Raw genomic sequence first — 11276 nt, 5'->3', positions numbered from 1 at the left:
TTTAGCCACGTGTTAGGATATAGCCACGGGAATGTTTGCCGAGCCATTTATAATTTTCTTTGTGACACAAAAAGATTGCCTCATTAATTTTTCCCATTTTCCACAATTTATTTATTTATCCTTCAATAAATTATAGATTTAACAAATTCAGAAGGTAACGTCACAAAATCACAATTATTTTATTATTATTATGATTATTCAAAGTTTACGTCTATCTTTACTGTATTTAATTTATTATTAAATTCATATTACTAGTCCTATCTAGGCAAGGCTGACTAACTTATTATAGACTACTTAATTCTTTTATTATCGTTTCGTTTCCCATCTTCAATTATTCACTCATTTTCCTTGAATTTTTATTACTGATTTATTTCTAAACTAATTTATCTTAAACTTCGATCATAATACCACCCGGTTCGTGGCCTATCCCCCACAGTGTGTTGTGCCATTGATGGAGGCATCATCATCATCATCAAGCAAGCAACGTTGTGGGTTTCGCTCTCGTATAGGAAGCAAGCAAGCAACGTTGGCAACTGGCATGGCAAAGTGAGCACACGGTTCCTGGCCTGGTTCTACGAAATGTGAGCTCTTGGGGTTTCGGCTAAGTGTCGGGCGGATTTATTTCCCTGATTGTTGGTGCTAAGTATCGTTTTGAGGGTAATTTAATTGTTAAATAGTGAGATAGTGCCACAGATGTCGACAAATTCTCCAGGGGATGGCCCGGGGCGATCTCCGCCTTGGTCGGCCTCCCTACCACCTGATCAAATGCCCCTTGAAGCTTTCTTCCGTAGTGGGGTGAGCAGCATTCCTGTGGCGCTGGTGCCTTAAATGGAGGAACCATCCGGCTAAACAACCCGAAGGCAGTGCAGGCGCAGCTTCAGGCGGCCACGCATCACTACTTACACATTACCGATGTACGACAGTTTAGCAGGGGGGGGGAGTGTTTGCCGATCGCCGGACCTGGCGTGCGTGTATGGCCTTCTTAAGTGCTCATCATTTGGATCATTGCAAGTAAGTGCCTTCATCCCTCCGCATCTTGCCTGCACCAAGGGAATAGTTCGTGGTGTGGACTCGAATTTAAATCCGGCAGAGACCCTGGAAATGCTCCCTGCGGCTGTGGCAATTGCCGTTTACCGGTGCAACAGACTGGTGGACAATGCACGTGTACCCACAGAATCAGTAATTGCCATGTTTGCGGGTACATCTTACGCCACTGAGATAAAGGTCTGGCCTCTGATCTTGATAGTGGATCCGCTTGCCTCGCGCCCATTACAATGCCGCAATTGTTGGCGCTTGGACATAGCATAGGCGGTTGTAAATCTAGCCTTCGCTGTTGTGCATGCGGGGAGAGCCATTCCGCTAGTGACTGCTCGGCTCAATCGGACACGTGCTGCCTTTGCGATGGAGCCTACAAGGCTGATTATTCTAACTGCCCTGTTAGAAATCAAGAAATCCAAATCCTGGAAGGTATGGACAAAAGGCGTTGCTCACGATGCCATTGTGGCGGTAAAGGAAAGAGGAAGAAAAGGAAAACATTGGAGGGAGGGATGGTAGGCGACCTCACGGCGACGGCAGAAATCCGCTTGGAGTGTCCATATAGTTGATAAAATAGAACGCCAGGACTTCCGGGCGAACCCACTAGAACGCTATTCAATTCATTATTTGAAAGCATCGAATAGATCACACACACACACACAACTAGCTTATAGGCGTACTTCGCGTGTTCCAGACTCCTCATATTGTGCGTTTGACTATCACGACTGTGAAATCGGTGCTTTCAGCGCCATTGTGTGTTTTATATGCGTAGCATAGTTGAACTGTAGTTTCTTAAGGGACAAGCGCAATGATAAGGCCTGCTTCCTTTTCTTGACGCTTGCTTTCCTGACATGCTTGCTTTACCGACTTCACCACTACTTTTCCGTATGGGGCATGTTTCAAACCTCTTTCTTCGCCCATCCCGGAGGCAGTGCACAGCCGCGCCAATAAAAGCAGACAGCATTCGCTGTCTGTGTTTTGTCTCATGACGCTTGTTTGGGGGCTGCCATTCTCAAAATTCCGAGGAATAGCTTTGTCAAGAATGTAAGACAAAGTATGAGCAACTTTAGTGATAGGATGTTGTGGTAATATAAACCGCATATACTGCATGTCATATGGGAAGGCGTGATATATACATATACCTAAATATGTACGGGAATTTTCACTCACCGACGCTGGCGCCGTAGGACGACACCGGATTTTCTGCGACACGGGCCCAAAGAACATTTCATCAAAGCGACTATAATGATTTCGCATTCCCACACGTAAGCAGTCCAGAGACACTGCCGAATTTTACAACGACGCTGTTAGCCTCTAGTTGGTCGGGATTTTTCGCGGCGTACTCATGCCAAAAACGGCCCCTGGAAAAGGGGTTTGTGTTTCAGTTCCCGCGAAACAGAATTATGTTTTCTCGTATATTGGAATTACAATCCGACAATACCATGTCTGCAGGTTTTGTGTAAGTCGTACTTTAAAATTTTATGACACATTTTACTTTGGGAAATTCAATTAGTTATACAAAAGGCACTTGCGCTAAGCGGAGGGCCTACAAGAACAGATTTCTGTTTTGACGTATATTCGCATAACATTCCAGAGCTATCATATCTGCAGCTTGTGTGTGGGTGTGTGTCGTACTATCCGCATTTTATGACGCAATTCACTTTTAACGATTAATTTAGTTACATAAGACATTCGCGTTTGGCGAGCGGCCCAGAAGAATGAGCATGTATGCTGCACTTCCGCAGACGTGCGTGTACACGTGACGTACGTTGCTTATAGTAGAGTTAGTTTGGTAACGTCGTGGAACGTCAGCACCAGCTTCGCTGTACGTTCACTTTTTCAGGGTGGAATTGAGGCGGATTCTTTTTCTACGCTATGCGTGGCTTTAGGTGCCTGCAGATATCTTGTACGCGGGTCCCATTGGTGAAAATACGGGGTTGGGTGAATGGTCGTAGGCGCTCGATTTTTCTAGCAATGCACAACCCTGCTGGTTTACCGTTGACATTCATGTCTCTGCAAAAATTATGTTCTTCAATGTATGCGCACTTCTTTATGCAATACCGACCGCAGGTGAGTGCGTACTTTGAGAAATGTGACCGTGAAATCCCGAACCGGCGTCGAAGCGACTGCAAACGACGCTTTGACATGGGCTACCTGAACAATGCGCACCACGAGCAGACGTTGGTCACCATCGACCAGGAGACGCAGGCGAGCGAGGTTCTGCGCCTGGAGAGCTTCAGTTGGGACTTTGCCCAGGCAGCCGAGGAAATCCGCCAGGAGATCGACCACTACTCTTCCCTCTACGCCAACGCCTTCGAGCCCGCCGAGATTCTGCCACAGGGTGGGTGGCATTGTGGGCCACTTGGGTCCCGATGTAGAATGGGTCCTTTCAACTGAACCTTTTTTACCGGAATTAGCAGAGAGAACTCTGGCGCTACGCGGAAAACGAGTAGGGGTATGCACCTTTATGGTGCATACCCCTACTCTTTAGGGTATGCACCTTTAGGGTGCATACCCCTACTCTTTAGGGTATGCACCTTTAGGGTGCATACCTTAAAGGTGCACATTTAGGGTGCATCTCGTCTGCAAACATGAACCGCCATCTGTCTTGTCAAAAAGAAACATAAAAAAACTATGCTCGCTACAATGCTGCCGAGAACACTATGTCGCGCTGATAATGCGCATGGGTCATTTGTGTAAGATCATATCTTACATCCTAATAGATGATGTTATCACACTTGAACTTTATACGGAACATCACGGCGACGTTGACGCAATGACCACGGCGAAAATTCACCAGGAGTGTCTATTAATTGGTTATCGCAATAAATTAAGAGCGGGTACGACGTCGGAAGCATCGCATTACACACCTGCACAATAGTTGACCAACTGCTCACCAAACAGCTATGCGCTCTAACCTCAATCTTTCGCTGCTTCACTAAGCGGCACTCTATTAAATCGCATGTGCTCGCGTTTTCTGTACTTGTATTTGGTATTTAAATACAGTGCGTTCTTTTTTTCGTTCTCAGCTCTGTCATGGTAGCGCCACGTTATACTGCGCGCCTAACAGAGCGTTTGCCGGTTCGTTTATGCATTGTGCTGTGCTTGAAGCTGTAGCGTAGCTAAAGGACTAAAAACTCATTACTTACGAACTCCTGAAGCACAAAAGCAATGCTAGAATTAAGCACTGCACGGAATGTGAGTGAGAGAGAACACGCAAAAAGCCAATTCGTACCAAAAGTTGGTATCTGCGGTGGCAAGTGGCCGAAAATATAAAATTTTAGGTGAGGGGGACTCAAGCCCCATCCAAGCGTTGGGGGACGAAAACTTCATTATGGGCCCTTCGCACTCTTTTATGCTCGCTTTGGTATCTCGTGCGCTCGGTGGCTAGCGTCCTCCAACGCTTCTGTGTGGCTTGAGCAGCCTAATCTAAAACTCTCTAATAGCTCATGGGAGTAGATAACTCCTTACCCCAACTTGCCGATCACGTTTGTCCTCTGTTTTTACTGGACATGCATGGGCGACATGACTCGCACAATTTCAGTTCGCACACTCGAAGCGAGAATCCAACTCGAACTGAAGAACTAAGGGCTCATTAGTTGCGTGCATGGAGCTTTATCAGCTTCGACCAATAGCAGCAATATCGGAGATTAGATATTTCACATCAGACGAGTCTTCATGCGGATGGAACGAGTCCGCGGCTGGTTGTTATGCTATAATTCAAGGTTGTTTTGAAGGCTTCCGCGAAAAAGTCGAGAGTGTATGATCGTACTTAGCTCAGGTGTGAAGCGCACGCCGCTGCGAAAACATGTTCAGCGTTGGTCTTGGTTTCAAAGCAGTACGCGTCTTGAGAATGTAGGCTCGCCAAATATCCAAGGGTGCAAAAACCGGGCGGGCGTGGCTTCGATGTATCCGGTGGACAAAATGAAGTTCAGTTTTCATTAAAGGGTCCCTCAAACACTTCTTGAACATAGTAAGAGAACGAATCCGATCTGTAGAAGAAGGCTCCTGTGAACATATGAGCCAAATGCGATTGCACTGCATGCTGCAGGTTATTTACGATGTTTTGTCAAAAGCCAGGAAAATTTGTTTTGTCTTCCTTTGCAATGTCGTCATCACCAACAGCCATTGGCTGATTTCGTGATCGCGATAACATTCTCACTAATACTATTGTTGCTAATTTTGAGGTATATAAACGTTAAATATTTATGTCTGCGAGCTCAAAAAGAAAGACAAAGCATTTCGTCTTTGCAAAGCCGGCCTAGACACTACAGTTGCGCGTAGCTGCGTTGTCTCCAAGATTCCAGCGGCGTGCTGCGGAGAGTGGTCGCTGCCGCCGGCAGGAAGCGCCACGCCGAACCCTCTCGTTTACCTTCTCGCCACTGAGACGCTAAACTTTTGGACAGAGCCATGCCTTCTATTTGCCTCCTTGCCGCCTGTCCTGCGCATTTTCTAGCGCCCTAGGGGAGACGAAAGGAGAAAAAGTCACCGCATATCCGCGACGTGAATGATGATGAGTGGGCGAAGCACCGGGGGATCGTTCGGGTCAACCAGAGATACGGACGAGAGAGAAAGCGAGCGCGCGTCGGGAATAGAGTGTACTAGAATATGGACCATTGTCTAGTACACTCTATCGGGAATGAACGCCCTTGTGCACCGCAGCGCCCCTAGCTACGGATGAAAGAGAGAGAGCGCGCATCGGGATTGAACACCCTTGTGCACCGCAGCGCCCCTAGCTACGGACGAGAGAGAGAGAGAGAGAGAGAGAGCGTCGGGAACGAGAGAGAAAGAGAAAGAGAAACACCGCATATCCACGAATTATGATGAGTGGGCGAAGCACCGGGGTTATCATTCGGGCAAAACGCCGGAAGCGTTCTCCGGAAGCCGGAAGCTGGCTTCCGGACACTTCCGGAAGCCAGCTTCCGGCAGCTGCTTTCGGAAGCCAGCTGCTTCCCAAGCCAGCTTCCGGAAGCCGCAATCTGGCTTCCGGCTAACGTGCACCATTAGGTGCACGTTATTGAAACCCATGTCGTAAAAATTAATCCGTAGTACACAACTATGGGGTGCAGCATAATCTGATCTTTGTTTTAGCACATAAAACACCATAATTCACTTTTTTTCCAGATTAAACTGCAAAACTTCGACGGTTCCACGCATATTAGATGGTAGAAAAATAACCCTCATTTTGTGGGACATGATACTTGCAGATGTGACCGGTTTCTAAGCTACCAATAGTTCTTTGTGAGGTTCAATTAGAATAGACTAACTTCCTGAACTAGGGGGAAAAGACGCACACGAAGACAAGTTACAACAACGGCAAAAAAATCAGTCGTCCTCGTTTGTGTTATTTTTCTTTTCTTTTTGCTTTCGATCAAGAAGTTGCATTGTTATACCCAGTACCACGTAGAACCATCTAGCGCAATTCTTGAGGCCACTGAATTCTTGGTCATATAACAGCTCATTACGTATGCAGGTTGCATCACCCCATGCTCCCTGGCGTGCATGGTTATCGTGGTGGACTTCCGAGGCTCGTGGAAGCAGGCGTTCGAGGACCGCACCGCAACGAGAGATGTTCTACGAGTCCGACGGCACCTTCACGCCCGTAGCGATGGTGCACCAGACGGGACGCCTTCGGTTCGCCAAGTGCGCCGACCTTTGTGCCACGGCAATCGAACTGCCATACAAAGAACCCGAGAGGTTCCAAGTAACCCCGCCGAGCCAATCAGTCTCCAACGCAAGCTCACCCAAGAGCGGTATTACCACGCCATCCGCGTGAGTCACTGATACGTTTCCTCGTCAAACATTTTATACGCTGTTTTGACACGCCTGTAACTTTTGAATTGGTTTACAAGTGTTTCTGTGCTTACTGAACGAGAAAACTGTCCGTATGTCCGTCCCTCGCGTAATACGATCGCTTTCAAGATGGAGGCCGCAGCAGCGAACAACTTTACCTTAGTGCCGCCTGGCGCTTCAACGCAAACGAAGCGCCGAAAACACAGCACGCGGAGTTATCAGCAGTCGGCACTCTATGTAGGCTTTGCAGATCGCATTCAAGATACGGTCCGCGTGGCCGTGCCAGAGTCCGCTTGATCGATCCCGTGCCGCCGCCGGTGTCCTTTGATCACGGTTCATAATGGTTCCACACGGTTGGACAAGGAAGTTAAACAGCGATAACGGCTGATGGTGATCGAAACGTCATCAGCACACCTGGCGCCGCCACTTGCAGCACTTTGCTTGTGTTATCAATGGAGCTTGCGCCGCCGTCCGCACCAGTTTGTGTCGCCGCAGCGTTGTCGTTCGTACTGGCCGGATCAAGTGTCTTAACACTGATAAGCAAGTCGCACAATGCTTACCCATACTCCCGGAGGAGTTTCTGCGTTAATTCTTTATACATTATTTTGACGGGTGCTGTATAGACAACACACAGACAATCGACACTCACGAATGCAACCAAAACGCCGCTGTGGCTTAGTGGTTATGTCGTTGCGCTGGTAAGCACGATGTCGCAAGTTCGTTTCCCGACCAAGCGCCCGCATTTCGTTTGAGATTGCATGGAAAATTGCTCGAGCGCTTAGAATTAGGTGCACGTTAGAAAACCACAGGTGGTAAGAATTAATTTGAAGCCGCCCACTACGGTGCACCTCATAAGCATATCGTGGATATGGCGCGTAAAACTCCAGAATTTGATTTTATCCAGGCGTCCGAAACTAAGCTTTCGAAGAGCACAACTGTAATCTCTGTAATACCCCCATCAGACCCGCGAGTGACGTGATATTCACGCCGCTGCGTAGTGGTGGCCGGAAGTTGGCGTCCTTATCAATGGCCTCCGAGATTGCCGCCAAACAGGTTTCATGGCCTCCGAGGATGGTTTCACTCCGGCCGTCCGGTTCACGCGGAGAGAACGTAAATTCATTTGTGGGCGTGGCCGGTTCCTTCCCCGTGCGGCGGCGTTTGCAACCGAGGGGTTTTCATGCGTCGGAGGTTTTCGGGCGCACCGGTACTGTTGTTGCAGCTTTAATGAGTCGAGAAAAGAAGCTTTTGCGCTGTCATGTGATCTCTTGCAGATTTGGCAATGACGGCTGATTGTCTACGAATGGCAAATGTGCGTGTTCTGATTATTTATTGCTAAATTCGTAAATTTTTTCCCCACACATAGTAGCGCTACATTCACGTTGGCATGTAGAAGTGGAATGTATCTGCAAGAGTTTGTCGTTCGCCGGAAACGCACTATACTTCACAATTTCCGGGTTATATGTATGTTTATCTTGGCTATTTTAGGAACTGTACAGGTCAGTACACAATTCAGCATAGAATTCCCGAAACAGCCAAGATACCTTCATTCGAAATAGTGATGAACCGGATACAGAAGCTCCTTCTATAAGTAGCGATGAGGTTAGAAGGGCCTTGAAAGACATGACCAGGGGAAAAGCGGCCGGAGAAGATGGAATAACAGTAGATTTATTCAAAGATGGAGGAGATATCATGCTTGAATAGCTTGCGGCCCTTTATACGCAATGCCTAACAACTTCAAGTGTACCAGAGAGCTGGAAGAACGCCAACATTATACTTATCCATAAGAAGGGAGGCGTTAAAGAATTGAAGAATTACAGACCCATTAGCTTGCTTTCAGTATTGTATAAAATATTCACCAACATAATTTCCAATAGAATTAGGGCAACACTTGACTTCAGCCAACCAAGAGAACAGGCTGGCTTCAGGAAGCGATATACTGCGATGGATCATATTCATGTTATCAATCAGGTAATCGAGAAATCTGCGGACTACAATCAACCTCTCTATATGGCATCATAGATTATGAAAAGGCATTTGGTTCAGTAGAGATATCAGCAGTCATAGAGGCATTGCGTCATCAAGGAGTACAGGAGGCGTACGTGAATATCTTAGCAAATATCTGCAAGGATTCCACAGCTACCTTGGTTCTCCACAAGAAAAGTAGAAAGTTACCTATCAAGAAAGGGGTCAGGCAAGGAGACACAATCTATCCAATGCTATTCACTGCATGCTTAGAAGAAGTATTCAAGCTCTTAGATTGGGAAGGATTAGGAGTGAGGATCGACGGCGAATATCTCAGCAACCTTCGGTTTGCACATGACATTGTCCTATTCAGAAACAATGGAGACGAATTACAACAAATGATGGAGGACCTTAATCGAGAAAGTGTAAGAATTGGGTTGAAGATGAATATGCACAAGACAAAGATAATGTTCAATAGCCTGGCAAGGGAACAAGAATTCAAGATCACCAGTCAGCATCTAGAGTCTGTAAAGGAATACGTATATCTAGGTCAATTACTCACAGTGGATCCTGATCATGAGAAAGCGATGAACGCGATAGCAACACAGCAATGTCATACGAAGTAAGGTGAGCGGCTTTGGTAGCAATATGAATTGTAGTAAACATGAGCTGATTAAGTAAGCAGGTGTGCTGCGGCGTAAGTAGACCGACATGAAGAGAGACTCGATGACCACGAGAAGGCGCGTGTGAAACGGTGGTGTTGATGAGAAGCGCTTCCCGTGGGCAGCGCGTGCGAAGGGACACACCTGTAGCGCTGCACTGCCGACCCGGGCAGCATTGCATGTGTAGCGTGCGTTGGAAAATGTGGCCCGACTATTACTAACTGATTGAAGAAGCGTGGTGTGAGCGCGCACAAACAAACATGAACAGATCACACTGAATGACTGCAGACAACGACCGTCAAAACGCTGGCAGCGAGCAGATATATACGCCGCAGGAGCGGGCGAAGGTACGTGCGGTCTATCGCTTCAACGGAAACTGAGCGGCGAATGCGCATAAAGGTCAGAGCCGTGTGGAGATAAGAGACGGTGCGGTCGAACGAACGACGAGCGCGGTTGTTGGCAGCGTAGAAGTGCGCCCCCCCCCCCCCCCCCTCCGCTCCTTCCGGCGCTGGCTTCCCGCTTCCTTGCTTGCGCGTGGGAGAGATAAGAGACTGTGCGGACGAGCGACGAGCGCGGTTGTTGGCAGAGAAGTGCCGGCGCTGGCTTTCCGCTTCCTTGCTTGCGCGTGGGAGATTGAGTGCGTTCGCTCTCCGTGATAGCGCGCGTCCCCGCACGCTGCCTCTGGGGCATACGGCGCGCGGCGAAGATTTTATCTATACGGAACCTCACGGCGACGGCGACGGCGACGGCGACGCCGACGGCAGAAATCCGGTTGAAGTGTCCATATAATTGCTATCGCAATAAAATAAAATTGGGTTGGAGTGCATACGGCAGGCATTGCCAAATCCTAACTGGGAGCTTACCACTGTCGTTCAAAAGTGTACAATCATTGCATTCTACCGGTGCTAACATATGGGGCAGAAACTTGGAGGTTAACAAAGAAGCTCGAGAACAAGTTAAGGACCGCACAAAGAGCGATGGAACGAAAAATATTAGGAGTAACGTTAAGAGACAGGAAGAGAGCGGTGTGGATCAAAGAACAAACGGGGATAGACGATATTCTGGTTGACCTTAAGCGGAAGAAATGGAGCTGGGCAGGCCATATAATGCGTAGGATGGGTAACCGGTGGACCATAAGGGCTACAGAATGGATACCAAGAGAAGGCAAGCGCAGTCTAGGACGGCAGAAAACCAGGTGGGATGATGAAGTTAGGAAATTCGCAGGCGCAAGTTGGAATACGCTAGCGCAAGACAGGGGTAATTGGAGATCGCAGGGAGAGGCCTTCGTCCTGCAGTGGACATGAATATAGGCTGCTGCTGCTGATGATGATGATGATGTATGTTTATGCATTTGTGAGCTGATTTCAAAACTTTGAAGATGTCGCCTCCTGCTGTCGGCGCTCGCTTATTTATTTATCTTATATTTACAGAATACTGCAGGCCAACATGTGGCCCAGGCAGGAGGGAATTCGTTCATACAGTAATGAGATTACATACATTCAAAGAAAAGGAATACATACGAAATAATAAATACATTGAAGCATATGAGATACATTGAAGGATGATATAAAATACATTTTAAAAATCACACATTCTACAAGCATACAATGCAAGGGATTGAATTGAAAGGTAAGAAATATTTGCAGTACCAGTTTATACAGTTTTTTCAGGCCTAACGCAGCGAAGATTGACACAAGTGTTCTGTCTCATGCGCCAGCTAACACGCATGAAAGTACTCACGCGCTCGCACGTTTACTTGAAATGCAGTTTTTGAATGACATGTGGTACGTTATTGGACAGGAATACATCGGCCCGCAGGGAGTT

Source organism: Dermacentor silvarum, chromosome 9 (assembly GCF_013339745.2).
Source record: "Dermacentor silvarum isolate Dsil-2018 chromosome 9, BIME_Dsil_1.4, whole genome shotgun sequence".
Classification (NCBI taxonomy): Eukaryota; Metazoa; Arthropoda; class Arachnida; order Ixodida; family Ixodidae; genus Dermacentor; species Dermacentor silvarum.
The sequence above is the reverse complement of the archived record's forward strand: the minus strand, read 5'-3'. Positions refer to the sequence as shown.